Genomic DNA, 14,799 nt, shown 5'->3' with positions numbered 1-14,799 from the left:
CCCCTACTCGTGACGTATTGTCGGGGAAGGTGCTTGTGGAAGGATAACATCGTGAGCTTATGTGGGATACACATCATGACGAACGGGTGTTACACCTTGGAAGGAATTGCATATCGTTACTACACTAATGTGATTCCCGAGCGGCCATGGAACACTTATAAGGCTAAGAAAGACTTTAAGTAAGTATTAAGAGAGAATCTAGAGGTTCCGGGGTCAAGCGGGTTGAAGGAAGTCAGTTGTCAACTTTGGGAAGAACTTAGTAGAATATCGGACGAGAATTATGGTCCGACTTGAGCGAGGTATATCTTCTAGCATATGAGGATTTATGGAGTGAATAAGCCCAAATTGAAGTTCATCGAGTCTAGGTTCCAACGCAATAAACTGATCGTCGATACGACATCGTAGTAGGGAGCTATGGGCATTTTAAATGGACTGCGAGAAGCCCACCTATGAGAAAATCCCAAAAAAAAAGAAAGGCCCATTACGTGACCCAACCCAACACCTATATATAATCCCCAAACTCGCCATTTTCACCATTTTTCACCCATTTCTAATCTCCACCACTCTTTAGAACCCCTCCGCAACATCCATCCAAATCCTTATACAAACCATAGGATAGTTTAGTAGTTCCAACATCAAATTTAGCTCGGGAAGGGACGGGTGACCTTGTAGTTCTCAATTTCCGTGGTGGTATCATCATAGAGGGAAGCGGAAACACCAACCCGAGTTCCATATCATGCATGCAAGGCTGAACCAAGGAAAAGTCGTTCCTATCTACCCGTAATTTAGAAAGATCTGTGGTAAATCTCGCTAGATCTAACTCGTAATAATTCGAATTAGTGGAAATGTGAAGTAAATCTACGGAGATTATTGTTGATGGATTTCAATGGTTATTTTGGAAAGTTAGTATGAAATTTGACTTTAGTAATGATTCTAGATGTTGGGTTGTTGTAGTAACAATTCTGGGATCGGAGTATAAATAGAGGAAATGTTGCCAGATTCCCGTCGCTCTAAACTAATTTGAGAATATAACACCCGAAAATGAACATGCAAGCTAAGATGAGGCTAACCAAGATCGGATATTTCCATTTATGTGCGGGAAAAGGACTAGCGTTGGAATAAGGAATTCCTCCGGGTCGCGTTTTTGAGGATAAAGGGATGTAAGGTTTTTGTTACCTTCACTTCTTTGGCACGAATCCGATAACCGTACTACAAATTGTCCTTCATAACACATGTTCCACTCCATAACTCCATAATGAATAGAAATGTATCAACTCCTTCAAAATATAGTTGACTTTCTCCGAGATGCCATATTTACAACATAAGATGTTATGCTTAAATAGTCAATTTCATTCCTCTATTCTATTGACACTATTATTGTTATCTTAAAAAGGCCCACATGTCATTCCATTGATCTCCATTCATGCTATATATATAAATATACTGCACTATTTTACTACACTGAGCAGCGCTATAGTCGGTCGGGTATGGCACGTAGATGTGGAACCACTGATCAGTTGGTTATTCCACATCGAGTCCCGTAAGGACTGGGTACGTTATCACATCGAGTCCCAAAAGGGTCGGGTACATATCACACTGAGTCCCGAAAGGGCCGGGTACATTTCACACCCAGTCCTGCAAAGGTCGGGTACGTTATGATCATATTATTATATACATGTATACTGTATATGATTTTCAAAACTCCTGTATTGCACATTGTATGTTTTTCTGTTGATTAATGTTACCAGTACTTCATCTGCTTATATCATATTTATACGGTTATTTCCTGCCTTACATAATCAGTACTCTCTTCCGTACTAACGTCCCATCCTACGGGACACTGCATTTTGTGCTGCAGGTCCTGACAGAGTTACAAGAGGACCGCCACAATAGGGGTCTAGCTTCAGCAAGGGTCAGCATGCACCACTACTCCGAGCTTGCTATATTTTGGTATATCTATGCTACTATGATACTTGTCCTTCAGTTATGGGTATGTCGAGGCCCTGTCGCGACGTTTATGTTTTGTACATATAGTCCTAGAGACTCATAGACATTGTAGCATTTGTATGTGTTGTCTGTTGATCTGGTCAGTCTTGGATAGTCGAAGCATGCTTTTGGATGCCCTTGCCGGCCTTATGACTTGCTGATGTGATTATGTATAGCGGCCTCATCGGTACGCTGGTATATATATATATATATGTGTGTGTGTGTGTGTGTGTGTGTGTGTGTGTGTGTGTGTGTGTGTGTTTACGTTGTGTTCTGTGCATGGTAGCCAAGTTGGGCCTCTTCTTTTAGCAGGTGTTTTATTTAGCCCATGGGAATTATATATATATATATATATATATATATATATATATATATATATATATCTGTGTATGTGTGTGTGTGTGTGTCTTTATGTTGTGTTCTGTGCATCATAGCCAAGTTAGGCATTTTGTGTGAGCAAGTGTTTTCTTTAGCCCATGGGAATCGTATCATGAGGGTTAAAGGTATAGTTTGTCAGGATTAAGGTCATGCCAGGTGGCATCTGACCTAGAGGCCGGTTGTCGTCATGCCCTTGGTCAGGGTGTGATAAAAATGGTATCAGAGCAGGTCTGTCCTAGGGATGTCTATAAGTCATGTCAAGTAGAGTCCTGATTATCGGTATGTCGTGCACCATATCTATTGCAAGGAGGCTACAGGATATTTAGGAAATTACACTTCTTCATTATCTAGATCGTGTGTTAGAGCCAACCTGAGAATGCAATTGGCTAATCCTTTCTCTGTTTGAATCTTTCAGCGATGCCTCCAAGAAAGACGAAAGCCAGCAAGAGACTGGTCACCGATGGGAAAGGTGGTAGTCAAGCACACCCAGTTGAGTCTAGTTATAGGAAGGTCCACAGCGCTGCCCCCTCGCATGACAACTCGATCCCTCCAGCCCTGGTTGAGCACGGAAGGGTTCCAGTTCCTCCGGCCCCTCTACAGGCACCTCCTTCCCCTGCTACTTTAGGTCAGGACTTGCATGATGCAATCCACTTGTTGACTAGACTTGTGGCCACCCAGACTCAATGACAGACAAATTTCATTAATAGGGCTGCAAGCTCTGGCTTTCGTGACTTTCTCCATTTAGATCCCCCAGTTTTCACGGGTTCCAACCCGAAGAGGATCCTCATGACTTTATTGATCGTATGGGTCGAGCTTTGAGGGTAATGCATGCTTCTAACACGAAATCAGTAGAATTGGCTTCATATAGGTTGAGGGATGTAGCGATAGTATGGTACAAATGATGGCTCCTGTCAATGGAAGAAAACGCGCCTCCAGTGGTATGGCCTGAGTTTATTAAAGCCTTTTTGGCTCACTATTTGCCGCTGATATAAGACGGGCAAGGGCTGATGAGTTTCTGTCGCTATGCCAGAATAACATAAGTGCTCGGGAATATAGCCTGAAATTTAACTCTTTGGCCAGATACACCCCTACGATTGTTACAGAAATGGAAGATAGGGTATTTTGTTTTGTGGTAGGGCTTGAAGACCATTTAATTATTGATTGTATGACGGCTTCACTTCAAGATGGTATGGATATTTCTCATATTCAGGCGTATGCGCAGAATTTGGAGGACTGTATAAAACAGCAGCGGGCCGAACATAACCCAGATAGAGGTTGTTATAAGCGGGGAAAAATCTGCAGGTTATTCAGGTGACTACCAAGGAGGCTATAGGTCGCATTCGTTCACGCAACTAGCCCCTTCAGCGGTTAGTGCACCTACTCAATTCCAGGGGTAGCGTTATGACCGTTCCACTTATTCTTAGCCTGGCCAGAATTCAAGGGCGCCGACTTCTTCACATAGGGGTGGCCCTAGTTAGGCACAACCCCCAGTTGCTCATTGTGATTAGTGCGGTAAGGGCCATTGTGGCCAGTGTCGCCAGGGTATGGGTGTGTGCTACACTTATGGGCAGCCGAACCATGTTATGCGGGATTGTCCATCTCTTGGTAAAGACGGCCCGGCTCAGCCCACTGTGTAAGTCACAGGTTCTTCAACTTCTGTTCACCTTCTGGGGCCAGGTTATTCTTCAGCACCAGCTGGCAGAGGTAGGGGCAAAGGATAGACAGCTAGTACAGGTGGTAATCAGAAGTATCTACGCACTTACCGGGCGGTAGGATCTTGAGTCGTCCCCAGATGTCGTGACAGGTACTTTATCCATATGCACTTATGATGTATATACATTGATTGACCCAGGCTCTATGCTATCCTATGTCACTCCCTATGTTGCTAGTAAGTTTTGTATTCTGAAACGTTACTCAAGCCCTTTTTCGTTTCTACTCTCGTCGGGGAACCTGTCATTGCCAGACGAGTTTATTGTGAATGTGTCGTTACTGTATACGGTTGTGAAACCCTCACTGATTTAATAGAACTCGAGATGGTCGATTTCTACTCTATTATGGGCATGGATTGGCTAGTTTCTTGCTATACCGATGTTGAATGTTGGTCAAAAATTGTCAAATTTCAATTCCCCGGCGAGCCAGTCCTTAGGTGAAAAGGCAATACTTTCGTCCCAAAAGGTAGTTTTATTTCCTACCTTAAAGAGCGAAGGATGATCTCTAAGGGCTACATCTGTCATTTAGTTCGAGTTCAAAGCACAGAGGCTAAACCTCCAACCAGTGTTTTAAAAGGCGAGGGCGTAAGTCTGCCTCAGTGAGGTGTAAGCCCCGAGGCACGGGGCGTAAGCCCCATGGTGTTTTAATTTTTAGTATTTTATAAAATGATATAATTATAATAAATAATTTTAAATAGGTGAAATAGAGTAAAAAATTGAAGAAAAATATAAATAAGTGATATATATATATAGATATTGTTACATCCCGTATTTTGTACATTGGGATAATCCGAGCTAACTATGATAAGTTAAGGACAAGGCTATTTTCCGATTTTGTTTTAATGCACAAGTTGCTTGTAAGTATTATTGGTATGGAATATTAAGGAAAATTTGGGGTTAAAAGTTAATTTTGGAAAGTTAGTATTTCATGAATTAAAGGGGCATGTGGCCGTGCACATGTGGGGTGGGCCATGGTCCACATGGAAGTTTAATATAAATATATGGAAGATGACTAATTAATCACATTTATCATCTTCACCCCTTAGAAAATTCAAGAACCTTGGAGAGAGACCTAGAGAAGCCATTCGGCTATGCCATGGCCGAACAAGGTCCTTGAGAAAAAATTGATCAAAAAAAAATATTTTCTTCTAGCAATTCAAGCAATTGGAAGGTCCTCTTTAACGTGGAGTAGTTGTTGGGGTAAGTAAACCATTCATTCTTGCAAGGAGCAACCTTAGCCAAGCAAGAAGATAAGTGGAAAAGGTAAGGTTTAATCTTCTTTTTATATGTTATGGATGGTTTGTGTATGTTGTAGTATGTAGAAATGAATGAAAATCATGAAATTTTGTGTGTTGGGGTTGAGCCGTGTTAGGTGGGTGCTTGGCCGTGTATATGTTGTGTTGTGTAGGAATGATGAACTAATTTTATCTAGTATTTTGATTGTTGTTGTTATGGATTCTATGATGAAAATGAAAGTTCAATAATTCTAGTTGAAGTTGTAATTGTCGGAAAGTTGTTTTAGAAGCTAATGTGACTTTAATACTACTTCTTGTATTTATGGAAAATAATGTTGCTAGCATGTGAATTGTTGGTGAAGTTCATGAATTTGAAAGAAGGAAATGTGTTGTTATTGCTCTTGTTACATTTGGAAGGTTTCAGGTGGAGTGGAGTTTTGGTTGGATTGTTTTGAGTATTGTGCGGATTGTTTGAAATGTTCTTGAATCTTGTTTAAATGACTTCGGATCAGTATTTAAGTATGCGAGCATTGGTGTTGGTTTGATTGTATGTAGTTGAAGTGAATGTAAACGGAATGCCGTTGAATCATGTTAAAGCGGGTTACTAATGTTAGAATGCATTTTAAATTGATTGTTGGTATTGTTGGAATGATTGTTGGTATGGTTGTTGATAAATTTGGCCGAGTTGAATTCTCGGGGTTCTTGAATTTACAGGGGAAGTGCTGCCGAAATTTCTGTAAATAAAGTGTTGGTTGAGGATTGGACTTCTAAGTATCTATAGCTAATGTTTGGTATATACTAATATTGTTGTAGATCTTGTGAAGCCAAAGACTTAAGTTAGACTAGCATAGGAAGCGGGCAAGGTATGTAAAGCTTACCCTTTCTTTCTTTTGGCATGTCTTAGATGTAAGTAAGATGTGATGTGAGCCTTGGGGTAACTTCACTCTTAAGATCCGAGCCTGTCCATGATTCTTATTCACTCCTTAATGCTAGTGTTCCCAATGCCGTCGAGTCAGGGGCCTTGTGTCTCTTGTATGAACGGATAGTAAATATTGCATAAAGAATTTTTGTTCCTAAAAGGTTCTATGATGAATAAGGCCCCTAACTTTCATATACGAGCTCGGATCGCTTCGATACGTTCGTAAAGGGTTCTGTCATGAATAATGTTCGTAACTTTTGTGTACCACCTCGGATTGACTTGAGATGTGTCTAGGATCCCTGAGACCCTCCTTATATAGTTCTAGTTGATAGGTCCCCGAGTGACGTTCAAAGGAAGCTCGATTTAACTATTGCCTTGGTTTTCCGATGTTAGCTCGTTTTGATTACTCTATCAAGTCCTTGAAAATGTTTTAAATTGCATATAGCTTCTCACTACTCTGCTCGTGCATGTGTCATTACCTCTTTCACCGAGTCCCTTGCTTGGGGGCTGGGTTCCATATATATATTCTGGAGTATGATGTGTCCGGTTTCCCGGGTCCATCGCTAGAGGGCCGGGTACCGTGTATATGTTATGGAGTATGATGTGTCCGGTTTCCCGGGTCCCTCACTAGAGGGTCGGGTACCGTGTATATGTTATGATGCATTATGTGTTACGGAGATGTTACGGAGATATGAAATCTTCTGGAGTATGATGTGTTATGGCGCCAAAGACAGGAGTGGCGACCATGTTCCTGTGCCCTATGCATGATTTTGATATGCATCATTTGTCTTTCAAAAGTAAGCATTTTGGTATACTGATTTTGTATTCATCTTCCATATTCCTTATTTCAGTCATGACCCTAGTTACTGTGTTCCATGCTTTACATGCTCAGTACATATTTTGTACTGACCCCCTCTTCCTTCGGGGGCTGCGTTTCATGCCGCAAGTACAGATGCCCATTCGGGTGATCCGCAAGCTTAGGACATCTACTCTGCTGTTTTGGAGTGCTCCTTTGTTCCGGAGCCTATATTTTGGTACAGACTCTTCCGTTGTATATGCATCTGTCCATTCAGGGGTACGGCGGGGCCCTGTCCCGTCATATGATTCTGTTGTTGCTTTTAGAGGTCTGTAGACATGTCTGTGAGTTGTGTATGGTTATTGTTTAGCTATGTCTGTGTGATTTATGTTTTGGGCGGTTCCATCCGCCGTGGCAGCCTTGCCGGCTTGCGTATATGTTTTGGGATGATGTGTTTGATGATAGCCTTGCCGGCTTCCGTATGATATATATATATATATGTGTTGTGTGCGACCGTTTGAGACGACGTTTGACTTCTCTATCTGTATAAATCATTTGTATGCTGGTTTTGGTTAGTGTGTGTGTGTACGAGTGCCCGGCTTGGGCACTAGTCGCGGCCTACGGGGTTGGTTCGTGACAGATATATATATATATATATATATATATATGCTCTACCCACCCCCCCCCCCCCCCAAAAAAAAAAATTCGAACAATCTATTATATATATATATATATATGCTCCACCCCCACAAAAAAAACTCATTAGAATAATCTATTATACGCTACTTACAAGTACAAGTGACTGCTCGTTACATTTTTGAGATAATACAAAACAAGATAAATAATTCGAAAAGAATATATATTAGGCATTCTAGTAATAAAAAAAGGTCTTGACTTTTAAATTTAATGTTTTAGTTCCTTTTTAAAACATTTGAGTAATTACATGTTGATTTTTGAGAATTTGGGCATTATATTAAGGACTTATTTAACAAATTTCGTTTTAGTTCGAAGAAGTTTTTTGGGCTTACGCCCCAACAAAAAAACTCGCCCCAAACGTCTGGGCGTACGCCCCAAATTGCTGAGCGTACGCCTTTGGAGACTTTCACCCCAACCCATCGCCCCGGGGCATTTTTGGTACGACCCGTCCCAGGGCTCGCCCCAAAAATGCCTTTTAAAACACTGCCTCTAACCCTTCAATCCGTTCCTATGGTCAACGAATTCCTGGATGTCTTTCCAGATGATTTACCAGGCCTTTCTCCCGAAAGGGAAATCGAGTTTGCTATAGATGTCTATCCGAGCACTCAACCCGTCTCCATTCCTTCCTATCGTATGTCTCCTGCAAAGCTATGAGAACTGAAGGTCCAGTTGCAGAATCTTCTCGACAAAGGATTCATTAGGTCTAGCACTTATCCTTGGGGAGCACCGATATTATTCGTGCGCAACAAAGATGGGTCATTATGAATGTGCATCAACTATCGACAACTGAATAAGGTGACCGTCAAGAACAAGTATCCCTTACCCAGGATAGATGATTTGTTCAATCAATTTCAAGGTGCCAAATGCTTCTCTAAGATTGATTTAAGGTCCGGCTACGATCAACTGCGAGTAAAAGGGGAAGATATTCCGAAGACAGCCTTTCGAACAAGATATGGGCATTTTGAATTCTTAGTAATGTCCTTTGGACTAACAAAGGCCCTAGCAACGTTCATGGCACTAATCAATATTGTATTCCATCTGTTCCTGGATATCTTTGTTATTGTATTCATTGATGATATTCTGGTGTATTCCCGTTTGGAAGCAGAACACGCGGATCATCTACGGACGATACTACGAATATTAAGAGATCGCTAGTTATATGCCAAATTTTCAAAGTGCGAATTCTTGCTAACCTCCTTGGTATTTCTAGGCCACATTGTATCTAACAAGGGCATTAAGGTCGATAAGCAGAAGATCAAAGCCATTAAGAATTGGCCAAGACCGACATCAGCCTCAGAAGTTCAGAGTTTCCTAGGTCTTGCAGGATATTATCAGAGATGGATATTATCGGAGATTCGTAGAGGGATTTTCTTCCATAGCGACCCCATTGACAAAGTTAACTTAGAAAGCGGCCAAGTTCCAACAGTCTAAGGCCTCTGAGCAAAGCTTTCAGAAACTAAAGGATAAGTTGACGACCGCCCCTGTTCTCACTCTTCCAGAAGGTATCGATGGTTATACCACCTACTATGATGCGTCTCACACAGGTTTAGGCTGTGTGTTAATGCCGCACGGAAAGGTAATCGCATACGCCTCTAGACAGTTGCAAAAGCATGAACAGAAGTATCCAACCCATGATCTTGAACTGGCAGCAGTGATCCATGCTCTAGAAGTATGGCCACATTATTTATATGGGGTTAATGTTGATATCTACACAGACCACAAGAGCCTTCAACAAATATTTAATATCTTGTATCACCTTGGAAAAGAGAATGTTGTGGCGGACACGCTGAGTCATAAGTTGATGGGTAGCTTATTACATATGCTAGCTGAGAAATTAGAAATGACCAAGGACCTTCACCACCTAGCAAGTTTAGGTATTCGTTTAATGGGGTCGGAGGAGAAGGGTGTTGCTCCTCAGAACATATCTCAGTCAGCCTTTGCTTCAGAAGTGAAAACTCGACAATATGAAGACCGAGTCCTTAAAGATCAAAGAAAAAGTTCAACAGAAGCGGATTTTGACCTTTGAGCTAGACCCGGAGGGGATTCTTAAATATCAAGGCTGGTTATATGTTCCTAATATAGCGGAGCTTCGAAGTAAGATCATGTCAGAATTCCACTAGTCCCGGTGTTCCATACATCCTGGTTCCACCAAAATGTATCATGACCTTAAAGGTTTTTATTGGTGGGATTGCATGAAGAAAGACATTGGAAGCTTTGTAGCTCATTGCCCCATTTATCAGCAGGTGCAGATAGAGCATTAAAAGCCTAGCGACTTATTGCAAGAAATAGAAATCCCGGCATGGAAATAGGAAGCAACTAACATAGATTTCTTTATAGGATTACCTCACTCTCATCATAAGTTTGATTCCATTTAGGTAATTGTACACAGACTGACCAAATCAGCACACTTCTTGCTAGTTAAGACTACTTACGCAGCTGAAGAGTACGCTAGGCTATATATAAGGGAGATTGTGCGCCTTCATGGTATTCCTATATCTATTATTTCTGATAGAGGGACACAGTTCACAACAAACTTTTGGAGGTCCTTTCAAAAAGGGCTTGGCACTCAGGGTGAATCTTAGCACGGCCTTTCATCTGCAGACCGATGGACAAGTTGAACGAACTATCCAGACGATAGAAGATATGCTTAGGGAATGTGTGTTGGATTTCCAAGGAAGTTGGGATGACCACTTACCTCTTTTAGAGTTCGCCTACAATAATAGTTATCACGCCAGCATCAGAATGGCTCTGTATGAGGTTTTGTATGGTAGAAAGTGTAGATCGCCTGCAGGCTAGTTTGAAGTTGGAGAAGAAAGCCTATTTGGTCCAGATCTCGTACATCAAGCTATTGAGAAGGTTAAGCTTATCCAAGAGCGACTCCATACAGCTCAGAGTCGATAAAAATCCTACGCAGATATGCGACGTCGGGCACTGGAGTTTTAGGTAGGTGACTGGATGTTCCTAAAAATTTCACCTATAAAAGGTGTGATTAGGTTTGGAAAGAAGGGAAAGCTCAGTCCTAGGTATATTGGACCCTACAAGATCATTGGATGAGTGTGAAGTAGCATATGAGTGAGAGCTTACACTAGAATTACAAGCGATCCATCTAGTTTTCCATGTATCTATGCTAAGGAAATGTATCGGAGACCCTTCCAGAATTGTACCTATTGATGATGTGCAGGTCACAAAGAATCTATCCTATGAAGAAGAACCAATTCCCATTCTGGATAGACAAGTCCACAGGCTCAGAACCAAAGACGTAGCCTCGTTAAATGTTCTATGGAAAAGTAAAGATAAGAAAGAAATGACTTGGGAAGCAGAGGCAGAGATGAAGTCCAAGTACCCTCACCTATTCCCTGTTTAAGATAATGTCACCCCGGAGGAATATTCTTTACTAGTCGTCGACTTATAAGGTAACAACCTTATCCAATCTACTATAGAATATTTTATTAACAATGAATCACCGCAAACAATTACTTAACTTTACGTTGTTATAATAATGCCTCATGTAGCCTTCGATCAGGGAGGACATACATTGATAAAACTCAACATCTCCTTCTGTTATCTGAACATTCGAGGGCCAATGATTTTAAGGAGGGAGAATGTTACACTTCACCCTCCCATGAGCTAAAAACGTACCCTACTCGTGATGTATTTTCGGGGAAGGAGCTTGTGGAAGGATAACATCGTGAGCTTACGCGGGATATAAGTCATGAAGAAGGGGTGTTAAGCCTTGGAAGGAATTTCATATCGTTAATGCCGTTAGTAAACTAATGTGAGCCGAGAGGGCCTATGGAACACTTATAAGGGTAAGAAATACTTTAAATAAGTATTAAGAGAGAATCTAGAGGTTTCGGGGTCAAGCAAATTGAAGAAAGTAAGTTGACAAAACTTTGGGAAGAACTTGGTAGAATGTCGAATGAGAATTCTTATCCAATTGGAGCGAGGTATATCTTCTAACATATGAGGTGTTATGGAGTGAGTAAGCTATTCAAATTGAAGTTCATCGAGTCTAGTTTCCAACGCAACAAACCTTTCATCGATACGACATCGAGTAGGGAGCTATGGGCATTTGAAAATGGACTGCAAGAAGCCCGCGAACCTGCGCAAAAATCGAAAAACAAAAAGGCCCATTAAGTGACCCAACTCAACACCTATATATAAGGCCCAAACATGCCATTTTCACCCATTTCTTGTTATAGCCCGTATTTTGTACGTTCGGATATTTCGAGGTAGTCGTGGTAAGTTAAGGGCAAGACCATTCTCCAAAATTATTTTAATGTACAAGTTGGTTATGAATATTATGTATGAATACTATTAGTATGGAAATATTGAGAAAGGCTAAGGGTAAAAAGGGAAATTCGCAAAATGGTTCATGGTAATATTGTGGAAGGCTAGGGGAAAATGGGAATTTCACAAAAGACTCAAGAAGGTTCTTGAAGGGCCTTGGCCGTGAGTGTGTGTGTGTGTGTGGACTTGAGTGGTCCCCACACCCAAATCTTGACCAATTGTTCCAAGCCAAGGGTGAGGACATGTGCTCCCCTTATATTGGTGGGGACTTTATATAACTAGATGAAGGATGACAAAGCAAATTAATTATTCATCTTTCCTTATTCAAGAAGCTTGGAGAAGAAAAAAAGAAAGAACAAGGAGAAGGGGCCATTCGGCCATGGTGCAAAAAATTTAGCCATGGAAAATTGATCAAGAAAAATTATTTTCTTCTAGCCTTTCAACCAATTGGAAGGTCCTTATTAACATGAAGGAGTTGTTGGAGCAATTAAATCATCCATTTGTGCAATATAGCCAAGTAAGAAGACAAGTGGAAAGAGGTAAGGTTTGATCTCCCCTCTCATATGTTATGAATGTTTTGTACATGTTGTAGTGTGTGGAAATGGATGAAAACCATGAAATATGTGTGTGCAAGTGATGGCCTTGTATATGGAGTGTTGTGGTTGTGTGGTTATTGTGTGGTGTAGAAGAGAATGAATCAATTTTATTTAGTATTTTGATTGTTATAGATGTGGATTCCATGATGAAAATGAAGGTTAGATGAATTGACATGAAGTTGTAATCGTTAAGAAATTATTGGAGGAATTAATGTGATTCTAATATGGTTTCTTGTAATTATGAGAATAATGTTGTTAGAGTGTGAATTATGGGTATAGTTCATGAATTGAAGGAAGAAGATGTGTTGTTATTGTTCTTGTTGAATTTGGAAGGTTTCGGGTAAAGTAGTATGTTGATTGGGTTGTTTTGAATATTTTGTGAATTGTTTGAAGTATTCTTGAATTGTGTTGGTAAGGTCTTGGGCAAGTATTTGAATGTGTAAGCGTTGATGTTGGCTTGATTATATGTGATCGAATTGAGTATAAATGAAATGTCGTCGAATTGTGCAGAAAGCGTTGTTAATGTTAGAATATATTTTGGATTGATTGTTGAAGTTGTTAGTATGATTGTTGGTATTGTTGTTGATAATTTTGCCGAGTTGCATTCTCGGGTTTGTTGTTGATAAATTGGCCGAGTTAGATTCTCGGGCATGGTGTATTTACAGGGGAAATGCTGCGGAAATTTCGGCAGAATATAAATGAATTCATTTGAAGGACTAAGACAAGTATATGTCGATGAGTCTAATGATTATGTCAATTCTCTTGAATGTAGACTAGCAAGTTTGGACGAATAAGCGTAGCTAATTGGACGTGGGACATGTATGTTAAGGCTCGTCCCTTTCTTTCAAAGGCATGATTCCGATGTTATGATTTCATAATTGTTTCCATATCTTCCTTTTTTTCAAAAGTTAGATGTTTATGATTCCAAGGCATGATTATCTTCCCAATAACTCATAAATGTTTTTCCAAAGTGTCTGTATTCTATCAAAACAGAGGTTTATGATTTTATAAGCTCTTATGACAATAACGATGGATATGTTTCACAATGACAATGATGATGTCAAGGATGAGAATATTTCTATGATGACTATGATAAGAATGATTTTCCAAAAAATGGCTACTAAAACGTTTGTAGAAGGTTCTGTACTTCAAACGCTCATAACTTTCTTATACTAAGTCGGATTGACCCGAAACTTGTTTCTGAGCCTTCAGGTGTCGATTTATGTACGTACCCATCGAGTCCTAAAAAATTGTTCTATGTGCATATGTATATGAAGTGACGCCTTATGAGATTTATGATCTTACTCCATGTTCTCTTAACGCTATTATTCGTTGCTAGTCTCATCCTATAATAATTGTTCCTTGAAGGTGAGACAAAGCCATGATGATTATCCCATAATATAATCGGAGGTTACCGACCTTACGTCACTCCGATAGAGACATAACATTCTTTGGGCTCTCCTGCATGCTGCTTACATGATATATGTATATGTATATGGGGAAGATGGGAAAAAGGGCCAGAGCGCTATAGACGCTGGGTTAGGCACACGATACATGTATCGGCATATCACATGATATCATCCCGGATGCGGGACACATGTGGTTAAATGGATCGGCTGTCGACGCTTCGGAAACATGATATGTTCTATTTTCTATATATATGAACAAGAAATGTTTTTCAAAGAAAGCTAAGCATGCATGGCATCCGCCCTAAGAGGCACTCAGATGTACAGGTTACTCTTTTACCTCATGATATGCTCTATATTTCCATTCTGTTATTATTCATAATTACATCCCTTACTATGTTATTTTTCATGCCTTACATACTCAGTACATTGCTCGTACTGACCCCCTTTCTTCGGGGGCTGCGTTTCATACCGCGCAGGTACACCCAGATGAGTAGAAGCCATTATAGGAGATGTTCCAGCGAAGTTGGCAAGCTCCATTTTGCACGAATCTGATAACCATACTACAAATTGTCCTTCATGACACATGTTCCACTCCATAACTCCAAAATTAATAGAAATGTATCACCTCCTTCAGAACATAGTTGACTTTCTCCGGGATACCATATTTACAAAATAAGATGTTATGTTAACGTAGTCACTTTCATTGCTCTCTTCTATTGACACTATTATTGTTATCTTAAAAAGGCCCACATGTCATTCCATTGATCTCCATTCATGCATTTATT

Source organism: Lycium barbarum, chromosome 5 (genome assembly GCF_019175385.1).
Source record: "Lycium barbarum isolate Lr01 chromosome 5, ASM1917538v2, whole genome shotgun sequence".
Taxonomy (NCBI): domain Eukaryota; kingdom Viridiplantae; phylum Streptophyta; class Magnoliopsida; order Solanales; family Solanaceae; genus Lycium; species Lycium barbarum.
The sequence above is the reverse complement of the archived record's forward strand: the minus strand, read 5'-3'. Positions refer to the sequence as shown.